General features: G+C 37.4%; 1 long non-coding RNA gene across 1 annotated transcript; it reads right to left on the minus strand.

The window, feature by feature from the left end:
- Positions 1 to 10,564: 10,564 nt before the first annotated feature.
- Positions 10,565 to 24,431, minus strand: LOC135781838 (uncharacterized). Its single transcript, XR_010545275.2, has 3 exons — positions 24,370 to 24,431; positions 19,309 to 19,544; positions 10,565 to 11,395 (listed from the first exon to the last, which is right to left on the minus strand). It is a non-coding gene; the product is annotated as an uncharacterized lncRNA (long non-coding RNA).
- Between the last annotated feature and the right edge of the window lie 330 nt (positions 24,432 to 24,761).

A 24,761-nucleotide genomic window follows, 5' to 3' on the forward strand; every position in this document is an offset into this window, starting at 1 on the left:
ACCGATGGATCCAACGATGGCTACACAGATCCAACCTTAGATCTATCTTACTAGATCTCTATCATGTCAGGGAAAAATGACTCAGTTCATTACTCAAGGATAGAGACTGTTGTCAGTTACAGTTTTTTTCGATTGCTAAACGCCAGTGGGCACAACTGGAGCTACATGTGCAAAACTCTAACTACAGTCTGCACTACCAAAAGTCACCTGAGCACAACTCTTAACATATGGCTCAAAACAGCTCCGTGCAGCCAAACACTAAACACAACCCTCACTGAGATAACACACACTGTCACTCACAACACACTGAGAGGAAAAACACTAACATCAAACACCAATACACAAAATACTAACTTTATATCTTTACAGTTTTAACAATTTCAGTGATGTCACACCAAGTAATGTTTTCTTTAAAGAATGATTTATTTATTGATTTATCACAATATTTTTTTTAGAACATCATAATTTTTTAGGGTAAATGAAAATTAGCAGTTTGCTTCAGTTGTCTGTAGTAATTTACGGAATTACAGTAATGAGAAAAAAGGTAGAAACTTAAAGTACATGAAAGGTAATATTATATATAAATGAAATATATATATGAAATTGGAATTTATATTTATATGAAATTGCAATCAGCAGTGTTTGAAAGGCACAAGGCTGAAATCAATTGTGTTTTGAATGTGTGATTCACAGTTTTGACAGCAGTGTGTTAGCATTTGAACAAAGTGCTGTAAATCCACAGTGTTGTGCAGGTTGTGGTTAAAGTCATGGAATAAGTGTGTAAAGTTTTGAAAACTGTGTTCAAGCAATGAAAAACGAACTAGAGTTTGGTCCACATGAACTGCTGCTGTGCAGACTGTAGTTAGAGTTTTGCACATGTGACTCCAGTTGTGCCCACTGGCGTTTAGCAATCGAAAAAAACTGTAATACAGCGCAGATACAAAGATGGATGAGAAGTCAACAACAGGCAGAAGACAAAGTGATGTTAAATGTAATAAAGATGGTTTATTAATGGATAAGTTGCATTCTTGATGGACATCATCTGACTAGAAGCATCAAAATGTATTGTTTCACAACATTCTCATGATGTTATTAAAAACCTTGGGATGCCAGCCATTAACCCTATTTCTGGAGACTATACAGCACCAACATAAGAATAAACAGCAGCAATAATGAACAGTAATGTTGAATAAATTAATAGGTAGAATAAAATGAATATAAGCCTAAATAATGAATGAAATATATAAAAGTAAAGAATAAGAAGTGAATAAAAGAAAGTACATCACATGTCTGTCTATTTAACAATCTCAGATCCTACAGTTTATAAATATGTGCTTTATAATTTTTCTGTATACATCGAATATTTTTTTGAATATAACTACACTCTAAAAAATGCTTGCTGATTTCAACCCAGCATTGAGTCAAAAAGGGACAAACCCAATCTATTTTAAAGGTATTTAAACTTGTGCTGGGTTATTTTAACCCAAAATGCTGTGTTATTTTAACCCACACTATATAAACATTTTCTGGGTTAAATTATCCAGTAATTTGTTTGAATGTATATTTTACTTTCCTTTGTAAAGTGAATTTGTGCTGAAGTTTTAATTTTTTTAAAACATTTTTTTTTTTAAATCTATAATTATCCTTATTCCTCAGACGCAAATCCCTGAATCAATTTTCTATGTCTGTGCAATCTCACGATTTCTCACTTCTATTTTAAGCCTTCTCTTATTTCTTACATGATCTTATGCCCTGGAGTATATAGTTGGGGTAATTAGTGATCAACAGGGAATGAGGGGGTGGCAGCCTTATTCACTCCTACAGCATAATGATCTCACAAGAGAGAAGCCTTATGTCCCCAACCACTACTAAAACACATGCAAAGACACACATTGCTACATGCACGTGCTCTTTAAAGGACACATTATGTTCATGTTGTGCTATTGCACATCTCTGACATCATATTTGCATAACAATGTTACAGGAAAATGAGTTGTCTTCATATAGTAATAATGATGTAAGATCTAAAAAACATGAATACGTGGTACTTACATCATCATGCAATATCATGTTTACAGTATAGATATGATGTAAGGCTATTAAAGAATAGATTTACATTCGAAATGAACAATGCATGAGATGTTTTTACTAAAATCTTTATGGTTTAAATTTCATCATCAGTTTATTTTAGATATTTAGGAATTGCAATGTTTTTCAAAGGAGACATTTTCTAAAATGTTCAATAAATCTTTGGTGTCCCCAGAGTACAAATGTGAAGTTTTAGCTCAAAATACCATATAGATAATTTATTATAATAACATACAAATTGCCACTTTGTAGGTGTGAGCAAAAATGTGCCATTTTGGGTGCATGTCCTTTTAAATTCAAATGCATTAAATGCACTAAATGGCAGTGCTGTGGTTGGATAGTGCAGATTAAGAGGCACTCTTATCCCCTTATGACATCACAAGGGGAGCAAAATTATTAAAGAATTATTTTTCACATGCTTGCAAAGAAAGTTACTGGGTTGATCTTTTTCAAATTTTCTAGGTTGATAGAATCACTGGGGACCCAATTATAGCACTTAAATACGAAAAAAAATCCCCTTTAAGAACTATTCAGGGGTGCGTTTCCCAAACAACGACGTAACTCGTTGCTGAACGACCATACGATGCATCGTTGGAGAAACGAACTACCTTGTCACGACTGTTTCCCGAAAGCATAGTAACTTTGTCGCACATTCATCGTTTGAACCATGTTGGTTTAACAACATACGGTAGTTGATGAAGTCACGTGGGAGATGAAGTACTAATTAATCTGTGCAAATCGATTTAATGTCAGATTATTGCTGTATATAACATATATTGCATCGGAAGACTGATTTTGTTATCGTGATTTAGTTATCTATTGTTTATTTTCAAGATATTTAATTCACGCGCAAGTTCCCTCTTACGTCACCCCTCCCATGGATTCCCCAGGGTCTTAAAGTTTGTAGGCTGCGCACATGCGCAGTTTTCAAATTCAGCGCTTTCATTCTGTTTACAAATTTAAAGACTTAAAATTAAATTGTAATATATATTGAATGATGGATATAGACTGTACTACATGTTTTTTGCTTATTTTGTTCAAAAGTATGATCAACGGAAGTCTACATATGATAATAACAAGGAACGATGCTTCTACGTTCCAACGACACAAGTCAGCGATGCAGTTTGCGAATGTTCATTTGAACGATGGTTTCGGGAAACATCTAATCGTTGAACGATGTTAGTAACGATGGAACCTACGATGTTCGTTGGCTAACGATGCTTTTGGTAACGCACCTCAGGTCATATTTTAAATTTTGGATTAATGTTTGGAGGCCTGTTGGGAATGCATTTAAAATTCTTGTCACCTATTCACCTCTCCGTGTTTTATATTTATTACTCCTGCGGTGAATTAAAAAAACAAGGTCACACTCCCATCATCCAGGCTGTCTCCACTAACAGTTATCTGCATTCTGGACGTTTCCAACAAACCACACTCACGTTATCAAATTCTTTCCATTGAAAACTGCAAAATAAGTAGGTTGATAATATGGGAAAACACTGTGGTTTAAAAAGAATGTGTTATCGTTGCTCATATGTGGGCTGTTAAAAGTAAATATTTACCTCAGATATCTGACAAGAGGTCATGCTAGAACAAACTGGTCAGTTTGGAGCAATATGTATATCTGTCGGCTCCTTTTCTCATTGCTATTAGCACATTACAGTACAAAACACCACAACACACATAATGTACTTTCTTACACTGTATTAACATCATATCAACACATATTTTTAAGTTACTTTAACTTATCAAATTAAGTTGAACAATTTCAACGTGCTTTTCTAAGTTATGTCAACTTATTTTGACAAAACACGTACATAGGATCACTTGACGCGCAGAACACATGTTTTAAAATTATGAACCCCACACATGAAGGGGCTACATCCATGTTGTGACTGTCGAGCGCCCTCGAAAAAAGAAGTCACCGGCCACCACTGTGGTAAACAGGAGGACCATGATTTATATTAAAGTACCACGCTATTGCAGCCTGATATCATGACCATCCGTGTAACAACAGCCGTTTCATTGTAGGGTTAAAAATTTTTTTTATTTTATTTTTCAAATAATAAATGCAAAAACAAGGATGAATGTCACCATTTGCTCACTCTCTCTCTTTCTTCCTAGCAAGAAGCTGTTCTTCTGTGTGTTTGTACTTCTACTCGGAGAACATTGTAATCAGTCACCGACTAAAAGGAACCAGAACATGATGCACCTGGTGAGTCCCATTTAGTTTCTATAGCAACCCCCAAAACTGTCAGCTAAGGGTACGGGTCTGTCACATTTGTAAACAGCATCTTTTGTGCCTTAGAAAAGAGTCCATAGCATCATGATAATCTTCATCACCATCAAATGCCAGTTTACACACTGTGCCCATGGCAACACCTTTATTAGGGCATATAGACAAACATGTGTACCCATATCTTGTTGGGCTGGGCTTATCTTTTCTCGCCAGCTGAACGTGCAAATGTCAAAGGTGAAACTTATACAGTACAGTGATTGATTTTATGTAATGTAATCCACTGCTCTCTCTCTCTCTCTCTCTCTCTCTCTCTCTCTCTCTCTTTATAATACCACAGCAAACATTGCATGGGGCCCACATGGGAGTTTGGTGTGGGTTTGCCCTGCCCACACTGTCCCACAGTATACCTACGGGTATGTTTGCTGGGACATTTCGTGATTGTCTGTCTTTCTGTTTGTAAACAAATAAATTTTTAAAATTTGTACAAAAATATGTTGGTAAAAGACAAACAAGGCATAGATCTATCAAAGTTGCTGTGGCGCAGACTGATTTACTATAGATGAGCTAATCCTTTAACTTGGGTTCGATTAACTTTTAAGCAAACATTATTGTCCAGATGAAGACCCAGCTGTCTGTGACTCACTGCCGTCTGCCTTTTCATGAATGTTCTGACTTACGTAAATACAATACACATTTTCTTGCAGTCAGCTAAACGCACTTTATCATTTACAGAGCTTGTCTAGTCACATCTGTTACCTCTGGCAGGGGGTGGCACCCTTGTAGGCCTAAGAATGTCGGATTAGTAAACAAATTGTTCTCTTGAGTTGGACAATTTCAATGAATCATTTGTTTACAGAACAAGAATGATTTGTTCAGAAATCATACTTGAGATGTTCTCAAATAAACTCAGACTCAATGAATCGAGAAACATTATTGTCAAAAATGTCAATAGAAGCTAAAATAAACTATAAGACTGTATATTGCAAATGCAAATTATATTTAAGATGTTATTATTTATATTTTCTGTCTTATTTTCTATCTTTTTCATGTGATTGTGAATGTAAGGTCTGGAAATCAGGGACCTTTCGTGATGAACCCTTGCATCTTTTCGTAAAGTATTTATTGAAATCATTGATTCCTGGAAACCACTTGGACTTCTGAACACTATACTCGTGCTGTCTCTGTAATTGGTGAACTGTTGTGGTCCATTGGTTTGTTAGTATGTAAGGCTGAGATAGACTAGTCATGCCCTTTTAAGGTCTGAGATGGGATGCATGACCCCAGATCTGAGTTAAATGTCACACAAACTGTTACGGAGCTCTTGGAGAAGAAGTCCAGGCCTGGTGAGTCAACTGTTCAGTATGCTTAGGATGAGAAAGAGATACAAGAGATGATAGTGATCTACTTCGGTTAACTACTTACATAAGCAGCTGTCTTTTAAAGTGTGTTGTGTAGTTGTGCGTAGGTCTATGCTGTAGGTTATGCGTAGGCTGTGTGTAGCTCTGCGCACCTCGCCAAATATATAACAACACGTCCATTCTACGTGGACCGTGGACCCCTCCCGTCAGGTAAAAAAAAATCTGTGGCGCATTCCTTCGTAGGCATTTCTGCCTGCAATGGTTACAAAGATGGGCCAAGTTGAGGAGTGATTTATTAAAACTGCAACAAAAGTCGCTGTTTATTTACCTCGATCACTACTGATCTTCTCAAATCATACCCAACAAGCTGCTGCTTCTTCTTCTTTGTTTGTGGGCCAAGCTGCTTCTTCTTTGGCTACTTCTTTTGCTACTGTGAGTTACACTTGTGGATATTACCTACCAGCGATCTACATGTGTGTTTGCACGTTGACACGAACAACGACGTTTATATGAAAACCGACGCATTGCCTACACCGTCGCGTCTACGCCGTAGGTCCTACGCACAACTATGATGAGCCCTTATTGGCCGGTTCACATTTTGCGTTTTTTTGCGTGCATAAAAACGTTATTTTACCAACATGATCTCACGGAAAGTCGTGTCATAGTCACGCAAAATTTGATCAATTTATTTGTTCACTGCAAAAACTGATTTTCAAGCAAAAAAAATCTTGATATTTTTGTCTTTTTTTCTGTAAAAATATCTAAAAATTCTTAAATTAAGATGCTTTTTTGATGAGCAAAATGACCCAAGAAAATAAGTCTAGTTTGTAGGCCAAAAATATCAAATTTAATTGATTTTGTGCATACAACAAGCAAAGAATCTACAATTTTCTTGAATTTTCTTTAATTTAGTGTTACAGAAAATTTTTCATTCCATTGGCAGATTTTTTGCTTGTTTTATGCACAAAATCACTTAAATTTGATATTTTTGGTCTAAAAACTAAAGACTTATTTTCTTGGGTCGTTTTGGGCAAGAATTTTTAGATATTTTTACTGAAAAGACAAAATACTAAGAATTTTTTTTCTTGAAATTAATTTCTTGCAGTGTGCCCATTGCACGAAATGCCGCTTTTTTACTTGCCTTGAGCACAAATTTTTATAAATATTTTTATAATTTGTAATCTCGTGTTCGTGGCACGACTTTCTTTTCATGTCATTTTTTTGAATTGCTTTCTCATTTTTTTCTATTTTTTAAATCATTGTCGGTTGGGGTTAGATTTGGGGTTTGGGTTAGGATGTACTTTTATGTATTGGTTTCTACATGTTTTTCTTCTGCTTTTAAAACTTTTCTTGCCTGAAGTTGGGGTTTGGATGTCCAAAAATGTAACAGAAAGTGATTCTAATCCCAAGCGACAATGGTAAGAAAATAGGTCAAAATAATAAGAAAACAATATAAAATGAAACGAAAAAGCACACGAAAAACTATTTATAGAAATTTGTTTGAGTGTCGCGAAAAAAAAAACCATTTGTGCTCAAGGCACGAAACTAAGCTGAATTTCATGTCATGTACACAAAAAAACTGATAAAAATTTTCGTGACTATCATACGACTTTCCGTGAGATCAGTCTGTATTTTAAATGTAGACGCTAGCAAGCACTTAAATTTGGGCATTTCACACTGTGCATGGCAGCTGCCAGTGTCTAGTTCATTTTCAATAGAAGACGTGCGGAAAGCGACAAAACGGGGGCGGTTACAGTTTTAAATTTTTCGGAATAAACATCTAAGACTAAGTTGATGCCTAAATAAAACACAACTAAGAACTCCATTCAATATCCTGAGCTACAAAAGAGCAACATCTGAGAAATAACATTTTCATCTGAGTAGATTTTCTCACTTAGGGTATCCTGCAATGTATTCTGGGATTGCCTTTTTGAAGAACACATGTGATGATGCAATACATTTTTGCATATAGATGAAATTTTTAGAAGACATTTTTTTTGGGACCAGCCACCAAGTATTGTTCACTAGGTCACTAGGTTTAGAAATGAGAAGCCCTATTCCCATTATTTTGTTGTATTATAAAAATAAAAATATAATACATTTGTTTATTTTAGTCAGTATTCCTGTATAATAAATGCATGTCAAAACACATGCTTAGGAGTGAAAAAATGAAGAAAAAAGGGCAATACTTTGATGCAGTTGCAATTATGCAAATGTAATGCAGCTAAACAGGAGAAGATCAAGGGTTTGATCCCAGAGAGAACACAAATACTGATAAATTATATACCTTGTAATGTGCTGTATAAGTTACTTTGAATAAAAGGCAAAATGCATAAATGTAATGTAAAGGTAATCTATCTTTAAATAAGAGTCAGCATTGCAATATCCAGTTTTTAACAACAGACTTTTTCTCTAGGGGAATGCCATCCACAGCATGTTTATGAAAGAGGCATTCCTCGCCATGTAGCGTGGGAACAACCTGGACCATCCATCCGGAATTCCAAATGGAGAATTGTCACATAAGAGCCAGCTGTTGCCATGGAGACCGCCACAAGTGCGTTAGCGCGTGTCCCTTTTTAGAAATGAGTTCTGAAGTGGGAACCGCCTTGGGAGAGCCAATCGGTGCCTATCACCGTGCGTTTTCAGCACGTACTGCTACTTTGACGGGGTTGCACAATGTTTTGTCAAACCACCTGCTGGATGGCCACATTTACGTGTGGCTGTATGGCATAAAAGCAGTGGCTTAATTTTAAATGTCACTATGGGAACGCAGCATACTGGAATCCGAGGGATGCAGGCAAAGGTTGACAGATGGCTTAAATAACAGTTTGCACAAAGTGCTGGCAGGAACTTGAAACACACAAGCAAGCATATGTATTTAAACACACACACCTATAACCTCCAGTCTTGAACAATATCAGCAGCACATTACAAGGCTACGCCCCTCCGCGCATCTGCTTTGAAGATAGAGAACACAGTGTACCCGACACATGCAGTGGCGAAAGGGCAAATGAATCCCCAGCCCTGAGGACATTGCATGAATTTATGTATCACAGAGATTTATAGCTTTGAGCTCCATACATTTGTAGGATTTTGTGCTGGTAGAATTTAACCTAGGCACATGCAACTGTTGCAAATTACATATTTATAATAGATTTTCTGCCATGATGCAATAGGGTAGAAAAGTTGGTGGAGCATTGCGTTAGCAGCGCAATAGGTCATGGGTTTGATTCCCTAGGGCGATAAAAACATGTATACAAAAAATGCACTAAAAGTTCCAAATGCATAAATGTACACTCACCTAAAGGATTTTTAGGAACACCATACTAATACTGTGTTTGACCCCCTTTCGCCTTCAGAACTTCCTTAATTCTACGTGGCATTGATTCAACAAGGTACTGAAAGCATTCTTTAGAAATGTTGGCCCATATTGACAGCCCATAAGATAGCATCTTGCAGTTGATGGAGATTTGTGGGATTCACATCCAGGGCACAAAGCTCCCGTTCCACCAAATCCAAAAAATGCTCTATTGGGTTGAGATCTGGTGACTATGGGGGCCATTTTAGTACAGTGAACTCACTGTCATGTTCAAGAAACCAATTTGAAATGATTCGAGCTTTGTGACATGGTGCATTATCCTGCTGGAAGTAGCCATCAGAGGATGGGTACACGGTGGTCATAAAGGGATGGACATGGTCAGAAACAATGCTCAAGTGGGCCGTGGCATTTAAGCGATGCCCAATTGGCACTAAGGGGCCTAAAGTGTGCCATTAAAACATCCCCACACCATTACACCACCACCACCAGCCTGCACAGTGGTAACAAGGCATGATGGATCCATGTTCTCATTCTGTTTACGCCAAATTCTGACTCTACCATCTGAATGTCTCAACAGAAATCGAGGCTCATCAGACCAGGCAACATTTTTCCAGTCTTCAACTGTCCAATATTGGTGAGCTTGTGCAAATTGTAGCCTCTTTTTCCTATTCGTAGTGGAGATGAGTGATACCTGGTGGGGTCTTCTGCTGTTGTAGCCCATCCGCCTCAAGGTTGTGCGTGTTGTGGCTTCACAAATGCTTTGCTGCATACCTCGGTTGTAACGAGAGGTTATTTCAGTCAAAGTTGCTCTTCTATCAGCTTGAATCAGTCGGCCCATTCTCCTCTGACTTCTAGCATCAACAAGGCATTTTCGCCCACAGGACTGATGCATACTGGATGTTTTTCCCTTTTCACATCATTCTTTGTAAACCCTAGAAATGGTTGTGCGTGAAAATCCCAGTAACTGAGCCACGCTCAAAATTGCTTAAATCAACTTTCTTTCCCATTCTGACATTCAGTTTGGAGTTCAGGAGATTGACCAGGACCACACCCCTAAATGCATTGAAGCAACTGCCATGTGATTGGTTGATTAGATAATTGCATTAATTAGAAACTGAACAGGTTTCCCTAATAATCCTTTACGTGAGTGTAAATGCATGGTCTGATGTTGAGAATGATTGTCTGAAGTGTGCTCACTGATCCAAGTTAAAAAATGAATATTCAAGTCCTTAGGTCTTAATATGTACTATTTTGGTACAGATATGTGCCTTTGAGGTACCAATATGCAACTTTTATACCTCCTTTTCTTTTGAGAGTGTGGAAGTGGCTAAATTGAAAGAATAAATAAAAAAATTCCTCAACAATTTTTAGAAAGACAAATCCAGGTGCCCCCTAGGGCATATCGTATGCGTTTGATTTGTGACAGTATTAAGACAGGTGCACACCTGTGCTATCAGCTTGTGATTGATTTTATTGATGTGCTACATCTTTACATTACAATTATGGATTTGGCACCACTTACAAAGCATACTTTTGTTGTTTTCGTACGCGTGTCCCCTGGAAACCTTGGCATTTCCAGTTGATCTATAGGAACCGACATAATGACAGGATTATGTCAACATCATAGTGGCATTCCAAATCATGTCTACAGTCAATCTGTCTCTCTGGTAATATGATTCCATCGCACTTTTAGTTTTTGATCCCGACCTTTCAGTTCGAACCATGAAAGTCTGTCGAGAAGATTTTCTTTAATTCTGCTAACTGTGGCACCCTTTGATGCAATGTCAGACAGTTTGACACACTCTCTCTTACCACCCGTCTGGACATTTGAGGGAAATCTGAGTCTAATTCGATGAAGTCTGCATGAAGTAATTACATTAACGGAGTGAATGCCCAGCAGGGTTAGATTCATTAGCTGTGTTAGCAGCAGGCCCGAGCCAAAGCTGCACTCTTGCTTTATGTATGCACGCCTGTGGGACTATTTATTTTCCACGACCGTGCGGTTTGCAATGGAACTTATCTTTCAGTTATGGCCACGCACGCGGACGAGCATGAATTTTCCAGCGCAAAACTGAAGGCGTTTGTTAAAATCAACATTGATTGTACGTGCGCGCACACTGAGGCTTTGTCCGGTGACTGGAAAACTCAAAAGTTTTCCTTCAGATGGATAGACAAGCCTGAACTGCTCGGTGCAAGTGTGGATGTGTGTGGGTGAGTCAGCGCTGGACTGACGGGGGAAACGGGGACGTAATAGAGATTTTGTTGTCCACTAGAACCCAAATTGTTCTGGACCTTTGAGGCTAAGAAAACAGTTTGTGTTTCTTGAAGAAAAGAAGCCCTGTTCAAGCACAGAGACTCTGTTTGTCCGCTTTTCCATCTAAACTGTGGTTTCTGAACGGAGAGAGAGAGAGAGAGAGAGAAAGAGAGAGAGAGAGATTCTTTTTACTATACTTTTTACTCATTACTATTATTATTATCACTACTGCTTCTACCACCACTAATACTACTACTAATAATAATAATAATACAAATAGTAATGATGATGATGATGGTGATAATAATAATAATAATAATAATAATACAAATAGTAATGATAATAATACAAATAAAAATAATGATAATAATAATAATACCAAAACTGGTTATGATGATGATGATAATGATGATGATAATAATAATAATAATAATAATAATAATAATAATGATAATAATAATAATAATAATAATAATAATAATAATAATAATAATAATAATAATAATAATATAAATAGTAATGATAATAATACAAATAATAATAATAATAATAATACCAAAACTGGTTATGATGATGATGATGATGATAATAATAATAATAATAATAATACATGTATTATTATATTTAAAACATATTAAATAATATTTATAATAATATTTATGCCAACTATAAGTTATGAGCTAGCCAAACTGTCTTATTCAGTTTATTAATTAGGATATTTTGGTAAAAATAAATAATTATTTAAAATATTCATTAATATTAACAACAAATATATTATAGACAAACAAAGAAATAAAGAATGTGATAATTGTGAAATTGAACCAGCAATGTCTTTCCAACAGAGGGCTCTAGTCTCAGTTGTCTATACGTGTCTGTGTGTGAACGTGTAGTTTGAGTAGAAAGGCGTGGCTGTGTGTACAGGTCACTGGGTTCTTGTGGTGATGGGGAATGCAGCTCAGACGCTACACAGACGCTCTGTTAATTCACTCCACAACCCCATCACTCACGCACACACACACGGACGCACACACACATGCACACACAATAAAGACTGCATGCTTCCTCAACCAGTCGCAAGTCCGCAGATGTCCCACTGAGTCCTAAAGGACGGGGCTGCCAGTAACACAAAGACAGAGACTTAAGGTCATATCCCCAAACACTAGAATTGCAATGATATTTCAATCGAGGCACATTGCAAGAATGATTTAAGTCATGTATATTAAACATATTAACATAATTGTTTACATTTTTTATTTTAATAAAGCAATATTTTTGTCTATTTTATTTCTCCATCCTTTAATGTTATCATATTTTAACATGCAGTCCACAGCCATACATTTTGCAGTCATGTCATGTTGAAGATGTAACTGAATAGTTCACACAAATGCTCTTCTTTTTACTTGTGTTTTTTTCTTCTTTTTCTTTTGTAATGCCATTGGATGGTCTCCAAAGTTTTAAAGTTCCAAAAAGCACAAACATTCATCATAAAAGTAATCCATAAAGCTCAAATGGTGTCTTGAGGCGAAACGATGGGTTTGTGTAAAACAAATATTCATACTTCATACATTTTAAACTATAAACATTGGTGTCCAGGTAACAGTTGTACAAAAAAACAGTTGTGTTCTGACGTACCTCGAAACGTACAGTACTAACCCTACAGCCTTTTCTTTATTTATACCATTCCAGCATCTGGTTATATGCATTGCAAGAACCGGTTAATCTACACACAAATTGGACCTAAGGACACCTAACTTGCATGTCTTTAGACTATAGGAGTAAACTAGCCTGATACATGGAGGACATGCAAACTCCACACATACAGTAAAGACCTCCTTACCCATCCGAGGCACAAACTGGGGACCAGTCAGCAGTGCTACCCACTGCCCCACTGATGCTGATAATGGACTGAGCCATATACTCAGTACTGTAGTTTGCCACCTCATAGACCCATTTTTAGTACAAGCAATTCCAGTCAAGTTGGCCGCTCCGGTGTGGATCCAGCCTGAAGTCAAACATGGGTGCTTTTATCCAAAGCCAATTACAAATGAGAGAGCATTAACATATTGTCTAAGAAGTTTATAATAACCATAGTATACGCTTAAATTTAAATAAAGTATTATATTTTTCATATACATTATGATCTGCAAGTCTTCCAAAAAGTATGGCTTTAATATTAAAAACAAGTACAGCTAAGATTCTGACTGTGTAGTGTGAAAGCGTGACCACATTATCAAAGCAAGAGACAGAGGGACGATGTCCCTTTAAGACTGCTGCAGTACGGCAGACAGGTGAACTGAGGACACGCTGGCACTAGATGTTCCAGCAAGAGAACGACAGAGAGCGAGCGAGAGAGAGCGAGCGAGAGAGAAAGAGAGAGATGTTACACCCCATCATTTTGAGACACGAGACACAAACCACACTACTGCACAGACAGAAAAGAAAAAGTCAGCAGTGTGCTGTGATCGTTCACTATTCAGACACTTTCAGTAGTGGCCCACTATAATTACGCTCTTCTTATAATTTACATAAGCCCTAAATAACCTCATACTGTAATACTCGGTTTTATTGATGACTTCAATGCATAAATGCATGCTTATGCAAAGGTGGGGTTACAATGCCAATAATACCAATGAAGACTAACCTGTTCTGACACTGCGTTTCGATTCGCAAACACTGGCCTTTTTGGATAGCTGATAAGTTTCGAAATGGCATCAAGTATGAGACGTTTTCCACACATGGGGTCGAAATTCAACAGGTTGAGTAATTCAGAATGAAACTGATTTTGCTTGAAAAATAGCCACATGCAGTGGAGCCTACTTATGTAATTTTACTTGACAGACGTATAAGGACATGTAAATATATAATTAAAACTGTAAACAACTTCCAATTGGCTGGTGGGTGGGTTTTACAGACACCTAAAGAAATAAACCTTACTTATGTAAACTATGAGCAGTTAGTTTGATAGAAAAAAATGCTCTCTCACTTGAATGAATGTAAATTCAAACTTAGTAGCACCATGTCACTTAAGCTGCATTCAGACTAGCAATGACTTGCAGTAGCAGAGCGACGCAATCTCATTAATTTCAATGGAAGCTTGGTGACTTCCGGCAACACGAGCGACAGTGACCGTTGGCGACTGGATGGGGCGTGTCCAGTCGCGCAACAAAGTTTAGAAAAGTTGAACTTTATGCAAATTACGACCAACTTTCGGGAGCGAATACCAATGAGAGTTCACATCATCCGTCTCTAGTCAGTTACTGGAGTGGATGGTACTCATTTGTTTATGACAACCAGATTTAGAAACGCTTCCAAACGACCTCATTGTAAGAGACGAGTGACACACAACGACAAAATCGCTTATTATGTGAATGTACCTTCACGCCCCATTCAGACAGCCAGCGACCAGCAGTAGCAAAGTGACGCAATCTCATTCATTTCAATGGAAGCCTGCCGACTTCTGGCGACATGAGTGAAAGTGACCATTGGCGACCTTATGGGCGTGTCCAGCGACGCGAGAAAGTTTAACTTTATGCAAATGTCGAGCGAATCTCGGGTGTGACTACCAATGAGAACGAAGCAGTGGAGTTCACGTCAGCCGTCCCTCTTGTCAGTTACTGGAGTGGACGGTACTCGTTTATGACTAACTAGATTTAGGCTACGTTTACACGGAAATGATCTGAAGAGAAAGCACAAAAGTGCCGTTGCATTATCACTTTTTATTCCGCGTTTATACAAGCGTTTTGGGAGGGAAATCTGCGTGCATATGGTGATGCAAAAGTGTGAGATATTCGATGTAGCATGAACTCCGGGCGGCTAGGTGGCAATGTGAAGCACTAATACACAACAACACCAAGTCCACGTGTCTGTGTACAACCTTCTTCCTTGTTCTCCCAGGTCTCGTCCAAAGCTGTCTGTTTTGCCTTCGCAAATTGGTGCATGAATAGTTTGAAAGAGGTAATCAATGCACCTTCTCTGATCAGTAATACTAGCTGTGAATATTTCATACAACTGCTGGAAAGACTTTTCTAGAAACTATTTTTCAGAACTGCTATGGCAACTTGAAGGTCCGACTTATGGAAATAATCCGACATGTTTGTTGTTATTTTCCTGAACTGGCGCATGCCTGTGACGTAAACGCGTATGCGACGAGAGCTACCGTGAGCGTTTTTACCCTTTAGACGGGAACACGCTGGTAGAGCGTTTTTAAGAGTTCCACTATGGAGGGTGGTTTCACTTTTTTGCATTTTTAAGCCCCAAAATGCCGGCGCTGTGTAAACGAAAGGCACATCCAATAAAATATCTTTAAAGGAATATGCCCACATTTTGGGAATTAAGCTTATTCACTGTATCCCCCAGAGTTAGGTAAATCCATCCATACCTTTCTCATCTCCGTGCATGCCGTAACTCTGTCTGACGCAGCCCCCGCTAGCTTAGCTTAGCACAAAGACTAAAAGTAAATGGCTCCAGCTAGCAAACTCCTCCCAATAAGTGAAAAACTCTGACTGAAGTATCTGCTCCTCACCAGGGGGCGTCTCGGGTGCTGCGAGCAAATCACTCCGCCCAAGTAGCAGTGTTTCACTTTCTAAGAATATAGTTTCCAGTATGTATACGGTTAAAAGATGTCTGTGTCGACCTTGTTATTTGTACACAGTGTGACTATACATATCACAACACATAAAGAGGAAAATGTTTGTGTTATGTTGTCACTTATTGGGAGCAGTATGCCAGCTGGAGCCATTCACTTCCAGTCTTTGTGCTAAGCTAAGCTAGCGGGGGCTGTGTCAGACAGAGTTACAACACGCACGGAGATGAGAGAGGTATGTATGGACTTATCTAACTCTGGGAGATACGGTGAATAAGCTAAATTCCCAAAATGTGGGCATGTTCCTTTAAGTTTTCACCCTGGAGCATTCTCGTGTAAACAGGGCCTTAAAAACGCCACATCGAAAGAGATGGGCGACACACAGTGAGAAAGTCGCTAGTGGTCTGAATGAGGCTTTAGTACTGTGCAACGACACTTAGATTGGCAAGTAAACTGTCAGGTTAGCATGTAAAATTACCCCATTAAAATTACCCATACCCTTTGCATTGCGCTAGCAACACATGTGTGTCACATCTCACATGTGTTGCTTAAATGTTCTTGGAACTCAAATACCTTCTAAAGCCCTATTCGGACGGGATTAGTTTTACAGGGGGACCTCTGAGAAAATTGTGCTTCTCAGAGGTCCTCTGTGTTTTTAATCCCGTCCGAATCGGCCATGTCTGTGTTTTTCTCTGAGGACCTCCGTAAGAATTCCAGAGCAATTTACCTACTGTTTTTCGCCGAACTCAGAGGTCCTCTGAGAAATGTAATCCCGTCCGGATGCAAATGTCTGTGTTTGCCCGCAATATCTTTTGAAAACGCGGTTCATTTCGTGTTTTGGCCAACGTGATCTGCCGTAAGGTCTTACTAATGCGCGTATATTGTATTTTCTGAGTCCCGTTCATTCAGATATGGATGTTTTTTCGCATTCGGCAAAATAAAATAATTAAATCAAGACGAGCTGAATATCAAACACTGTTAAGACTGGCCACTGTAATATCAGTAACGTTATAAGAAACTCCGTTCAAAGTTCTTCAACTCCGGAATGGTAATGTTAATTAATAAAGATAATAAATTGTTATTAATCATTATTTCTTTGGGTTTATTATAAGCAGACAGTTATATAAAACACATAGGCTAACGTTACTTTAGTAGGATTTGTATATTTTATTTTGATTTGTTAAAATTAAATTAATAAATTACATGTTCTTTCATAATTTTACATTTAAAGCAAAATATTAAACATTACAAACACGCGTATCCAGAGCACGTGCTCTTCTGCAACGCCCAAATGCATGAAACAGACACTCCCATCTCTGGAATAGCCTGCATCATTTTAATCCTGTCCGAATCGGTACATAAAATCACAGACGTCCTGGGGGACACGTTGAAACTCAAACGTTGTTTGGAAAACTAATCCCGTCCGAATAGTGCTTAAGACACTTTGAATAAAAGCATCTGCCAAATGCACAATGCAATGAATTATATACTGCAACCTCGCTCATTTTGAGCACAGAAACCAATTTTCTATATGAAACCCAAAGCATTACCATGGTTGTTGATTTTTTTATTCAATTATGAGTGAAACTTATGGTAAGGGTTTGGGTGTTATCATTCTAACACCTCTATTCTAACTGTACGGGTCTCAGCGTTCCACTCCGGCATGCACCCTTCCCTTCATTTCTATTGTGTTCCATGTTGTTAGATTCCACAGGTATTGTGTCATAGACTAACAATAAGGCCTGGGATTGGCTTCATTGTTTTCCACCTGATTATTAAACTCCAGTGCTAATACAGATAAGAGAAACTCTGTTGAACTGCACAGAGGGTCCCAGTTACTTAATGATTGGTTTGCTTCCATAATAAACATATCACAGGAACAGTAAATGGGCAACCTTTCTTGTAGAAAAGAAAAACATGTTACAGTACAATGTTTTTTCTAGACACCAGTTTGATAAAATTGAAAAACTATGTGAGTTAAATTTTTTTACATTATGGATGATTTTTCTTTGTGCTTTTGTTGGTAATTGCAGTGACGGCCGGTGACTTCATTTTTCAAGGGCGCTCGATGCGAAGTTCGTCACAACATGTATGTAGCCTGTCATGTGTGTGGTTCGTAATTTCAAAATATGTGTTCGGCGGTCGAGTGACCCTATGTACATCACATGTTTTTTCAAAATAAGTGCCTGCTGCAGACGCGTCTAAAGGGTTTATGATAAAAGAGATGCTCGCGTTTGCCAGATACTCGCATAATCTCATGCGTAATCAGAGTTTACTGTTAAAGGAGTGTCTTGCGTGTATTTTATGAACGTGAACGTCTCTTTTATCATAAACGGTTTTGACGCGTGTGCAGCAGGCACTTACTTTGACAAAACACGTGATGCACATGGTTCACATAACACAACAAACACATATTTTGAAAACGCAAGCAACACACGACACTCCGAACACTTATTTTGAATTTGCGCCCCTCGGAAGAGCAGTCACGAGCCGCCAGTGATATCACACAATGTTCTTAACATTATAAAGGATGATTTCATGTAGAAAACAGAAAATCACAAAATAATAATTTAAGCTGGGTTCTCATAGACTGTGTCACATTTTGTTGAAACATTTTAGTTTTATGAGCAATAATAAAGTTTATCTAAGCAATGCAATTTTTCACTGAGAAGTGAGGATTATTCTAATTAATAACTGAAAATGTAATTAGATATGTGCCGATAAAGCTTGATTTTAAGTACCGAGTAATTCAATAAAACATCACGTCAAGCTATTCATTCACAAACAGAAGAAACAGAAGACCAAAACCATCATCTTTGGAGCCCCTCAACCAACTTTGTATCATATCAAACGCGGGCCAACCGCGTCATCTTAATGCAACATTTGTTTGAGCCATACACATTTTCTGTTACCTCAGATCAATCCTATAAATAGAGGCTTTCTTTGAGGATAAAAGCAAACAGACGGGAACACTCCACACATTGTTGTGAAGGTTGATTGCGAACAACACTAGTCTTGTCCGACGATACCCAAGACTGCGGAGAACTTGATGGATGAGGGTTTTATTTCTAAACTCGACAGGACCTGTCAGTTTAAGACTGCTTCTTGTTCCTCTGAGGAGCTTGCCAGACATTTTGGCTCCAAGGAGGTGGCTTCGCGCCTGGCTCCCTCGGAGAGCCCAAAGATTTAAGAAAACACACCATGTGAAAAGGGCATTTCAAAATGGACCCCGACACCCACTATGTAAGTGAGTGAGGTCATCGTTGCTACCTCAGAGAAACCTTTGTTAGCGACTGGATGGTGAGGAGAATTACTGGAGCTTTGCCTGAACTCCGGCCCAGCTTATGGGAAACAGACCTCCATAAAATGCCCTACGGTGTTGATTGTTTATTGGAGATGTCCGTACTGACTCTCTTTTTATTTTTTTGACATGTCAGATTTTTATAGCGATAACTTAACATCAGTTACCTGAATGTCTGAGCAAATGCCACAACACAGAGTGATTGTTGGTGATGTCCAAGGTTGCTTATTGGTGCAATAACTCTTCACCATCTCTCCAGCCTTTCCTTCCGCCCCTTTCATCTGTTGCCTGTCTGGGTGAGAAAAATTCCTGGGTGATTGTTGAGAGGCCCACTGTGTGCGGGAACAAAAGGTCTCTTCTCTCTCAGGGTGCCAGAGTGCTTAGTTTCCGGCATGAGGTCATTCTGATGGAGAAGAGAGGAAGAGCTGTCGTTTAGGACTTGAGTTGGAGATTATGCGGGTTTCTTGGAATAAACGGAAAGATGAGGGTGGTTGGGTCGGGGGGTGTAAATGTGTGTACATGTCCCAGCCTGGAGTGCTAAGCAGTTTTGGAGAAACTAATTTAAAACAGTCGGTTGCCAAGGTTCTTGTAATTCAAAGTAGTTAAGATACACTCAATATACCTTTTTGGAAAAGTTGTTGCACTTCAAGTTACTACTAACTACACTGAATTTATTTAAACTTTTGTTGTTAATACTTTGTTAATTCTTAATATAATGTCATCTTATGCATTTAGGAGATGCTTTAAGCGACATACAGTGCAAGCTATATGTTGTTTATCAGTATTTGTGATACTGGAATTGAACCCGCATGACCTTTCTGTTACTAGTGCTGGTCTACTAATTGAGCTACAGCGAAAAAAAAAAATGTAAATATTTATCTTGACAAAAAAAATCAGTGACAATCTTATTTTGGGTGACACTATAAAATGTAAATTTGCTGCATATGTCCACATTATACATATAAATTCTGGGTTGTTTCAACCTGCACTGTAAAAGAAATGCAGCATGGAGTTAAAACAACTTGGTTTTGCAAGTCAATTCAAGTTTTGGTTTGTGAAAGTTGACATAACTTATAAAATCAAGTTGAAATTGTTTAACTTATTTTTTTTTTAAGTAACATAAAAATATATGTTGATTTGAAAAAAATGCTGCATATTTTTTACAGTGTGGTTGGGTCAAATATGAGCATTTTTTATGTTAATTTACCTCAACAGGTGGGTTTGTCCATATTTTACCCAGCCTTGGGTTAAAATGAGTTGGACATTTTTGAGGGTATACAATAAAAAATTCCTTGTTGCACTTTACATTTGAATCAACTTGAATTTACAAGTAATTTTAACTTTCTTGACTAGTGAGGATTTGCTATAAATTATAAAAATTAAAGTTGAATTAGCTTAACCTTTGTATTGTGTTCGATTTTTGTGACGATTTTGATGGAGCAGTTCAAATCGACCCCATCTACATTTAATGCAATTCTAGAAATGCACAATTTTCAACATGTTTGTTTAAAAAAAATTGACAATAAACTTTTTTTATTACATGGTTTCTTTTTCATTTTTTTTTACACATGCATGTTTAAAACATCATAAACAATTTAATATTGATGTGAAATGAAATTAAGTACTGAAAAGGAGAAGCATTTTTTATGGCATTTCAGAATCGTAAAACACCAATTTAGTAACATACACTGAAGACAGATATTTAATTTGGGTCTGTACAGTTGCTTTGGAACAAAAAAATTTGGGTCAAATTAACCCGCGAACATCAAAATCGTTACAAAATTATTTGTGTACACTTCAACACATATCAGTGTATTCTAACTTTGCATGCATGTTCATGGTTAAAAATTAGGGAAAAGTCACAAAATTTTAAGAATAAAATCACAGGTTAACTGGTTTTTCCAACAGCTTAAAAATCTAAATGGGTCAAATTGACCTGGAACATAATATAAGGGTTAAGTTCTGAAAATAGTGAGGAAAAGCTCACTTTTTCCTTTCCAGGGTAGTAAAACACCAAGATATATGGAATAAATATATTTAATAATTTGTGTCTATAGAGTTGCATTTGAACAAAGAAATATGGGTCAAATGGACCCACGAACATCAAAATCGTAAAAAAGCATAATTTGAGTTTAAAAAAGCACATCAGTGTATACTCACTTTGCACGCAAAAATATCTGGAAGAAAAAGATAACTTAAGTAGTATTTCATATACATAATAAATAATGATAGGTCACTTTTACCATCTGTGCCAAGTATTTATCAGTACTGAAAAGAGTGAGGAGAAGCATATTTACCAAATTTCAGGATAGTACAACACTAATTTAGCAACATACAGAAGACATGTATTCAAATCTAAATTTAAGTCTTTACAGTTGGGTCAAATTGAGCCACGAACATCAAAATCGTTACAAAATTTTTTGTGTACACTTTAAAACATATCAGTGTGTCAAGAATAAAATCACAGGTTAACTGTTTTTTTTCCGACAGCTTAAAAATCAAAATGGGTCAAATTGACCCGAAACATAATATAAGGGTTAAGTTATTTCAACTTTATTTTTATAATTTATATCAACTCCTCACTAGTCAAAAAATTTATTTTTAAATTTTAAATTGATTAAACTTAAAAATGTAAGTGCAACAAGGAATTACATTATACATTTAAAAGATTATATACCATAAAATCTGTAGGATAAGCAGCAATAATAAAGCTTAAGTGTTTAATTTTATATATATTAAAATGCTCTTGTATTCCAGATCAATATTACATCACTGCTCATTTGCATAAATGTAAACATAGTGGTTGGACATGCCCACATTGCATCACCAACAATGACTGTTGTGACCAAAAATCTCTCACAGAAATGGCTTCACCTCATAGCCAGATGTGTTTGTGTGAACATTGTGGATGCAGGTGGCATAACACTGCAGGTGCGGTAGCTTCATCTCAACACAATAAACTCAACATTTCCCTTTTATTCTAAATGTTTCGTTTGAAACACAGATTGGATAATATTTCCATAGAGAGAGCTCCTGGCAAATCACACAATTTCTTATCAGTACCAAGATAGTGAAGAAACTGTAAAACTCCCCACACGTTTACATCCAGCCCAGAGCCATTAGTTGAGAAACTTCTCTCATAAAGGTTTCGACAACGAGTTCATTAAAATCAACTCCCCTCCGGTAGTTCAAGCATCAGTGTAGTAGGTCGATATGTTCCCATAAAATCTGATTATAATTCAACAGTATTGTCAACGGATTGCATGTCACTTCCTTCCTGCCCCGCAGCTCTTAGCCCGTTTGATATGGCAGGTTATTTAACAGTAATCCCCCATCTTGATCTATCGCCGCAGCATATGTGGACCGGGCAGCGAGGCATAAATCCTCATACGCTCTGCTATCGGCAGATTGATGGGCCTGTCTAAGGGATACAGATCATTGTGCGGCGCTATAGATGGGTGAGCGAGTTCATGTCTCTCATTCAGTGCCATTCAGAGACCGCCAGTGCCAGGCTGAGTCAGAAGAGCTTGTTCTCTCTCTCAGCACATTCAGAGCCAGCTGTGAAATACTGGCACACGGTGCCAATGTGTCTGTTTTACTGCATGTCAAGAGATGGTAAACAAAGAACGAGCGAGTTAAACTCATATAAGACTGGTGTGTGTGTGAATCTGGGCTTATGGAAACAAGGGTGTATACGTTTAAGAGGTGATCTATGAACTATCACCATTGTGCACTTGAGCATGACACTTGACTCTTTGCTTCCCCAAGGGATCTGTCTGTCGTAAATCATAGTCCTTTATAAAGCAGGTCCGTTTATTTGGCGGCCATCTTGGTACCGCCCCTGTGCAGCTATTTCCAGTCGTGCAAGTTCAGCATGTATCTACTGGAATAGGGGAAATGTGATATCTCTCCAACTGTTTGCTATGCATATGTTTCAATAACATGTCAAATCACCAATAAAATCTGACAAATCGGAGTCATAAATTTTGTATGTTTACCTCAAACCTTTTTTTAGTCTGTTTGCACAGTGCACATTTTTAAAGGTGCAGTGTGTACTTTTATGTGATTTAGCATCACTAAACTGAGATGTCAAAGTTTCGAAGGTAAAATCGTGCCAATAAATTCAATGATTCTGGAACTGTAGTCTCCAATCGTTGTAGTTTTTCTCAGAATTGAGGGCTTAGTTCGATAAAGCATTACAAGAGTAAAAGATTTTGGGTTTAATTCCCGAGGAACACGCATACAATGCATACTGATAAAATGCACTGTAAGTTACTCTTGATAAAAGCTCTGTCAAATGCATAAATGTAAATGTAAACTTGATGGCTGTGTCATTTATATGTGAAAAAGCCATGCATATAAAGTGTTTTCTGGAGGCCCCCCCAAACTACGGTAATTGCCACCTTATGTATGTCAAAAGACAAACCTGAATGAAGCAAATTCCTTAACAACCACCCTTCACTTATGCGCTGCATTGTGTTACAGTCAGAATCATTCATGTCAAATGGAGACCCAACTCCCACCCCCACCTGTGTCCCATGATAGCTGACTGAACAACTTTCTGGCACATTTGAAATGAGCGAGACCATAAAATCAGGTATTGAATGTCTAAAAATAGTATATAACAACAAAACCAATTCCTAGCGTAGCTCCAGCCATTAGAGTCACAGTACAGATGTTTGGCAGATGGTTTTATCCAAAGCGACTCACAGTGCATTGAACTACAAGAACAAATAGTGGCAGATATTCAATTATTTTACATTTCTAATGTATTTAATACTACAAGGCCATTCTGTAAAGAGTATTATTTTATTAAAACTCCTAACACATAAAACTGTCAATGTTAAATATTCACTTTATGGTCATGTAACTAAATCTGAGGAGTAAATAGGTGTAAAGTTTAGAGTAAGTATAGCAGAACCTGAGATGACCGAGCAACTGTGTGACCTATTCAGCCCATGTCATTAACATGAGCTTTATTTAGTATATGACCTACTTCCCTACTTTTATCCCTTCTGTGTCAGTAGCCCCACTACACGCGAGCTAACATCACATAAGTATTCAGCATTTATTCTGATGCAAATAAACACAGAGGGAAAATGTTTAGTGCCCCCCCCCCCAAAAAAATGTAATATTGGACTGCTATTAGTGTGAATATGTTATCTATAAGTGTGCCCCAAAGCATGTACAAAATTCGCATTTGAAAGATATAAGCGTTTAAAACTTACAGTCTCTCACACCAATACAGATCAGCTTGACATCTTTCTGCAGTTTCTCATTCAGATTCAATGAGGTAACTAAACTCTATTGACTATTTTAATAGGGGAGGGCCAGTTATCATGCCCCACCCTAACTGTTTCAGTGAAAAATATGTTAAGCAATAAACAAAGTGTCGCATTTCAAAGCACTTTTAAGTGCACGGTCACTAAAATTAAGTTTGACAATCTAATATTGATCTAAAATTAAAAACTATATAAATTTGTTTTGAAAACTTACATTTTCTTACATTAAGTGAAAAATTTAAAGTGATTTTGTATTATTTAAAAATGAATTAACTCAATATTACATCACTGCTCATTTGCATAAATGTAAACTTTTTAAAATTATTTTTACATTTATT

Source organism: Paramisgurnus dabryanus, chromosome 23, assembly GCF_030506205.2.
Source record: "Paramisgurnus dabryanus chromosome 23, PD_genome_1.1, whole genome shotgun sequence".
NCBI lineage: Eukaryota > Metazoa > Chordata > Actinopteri > Cypriniformes > Cobitidae > Paramisgurnus > Paramisgurnus dabryanus.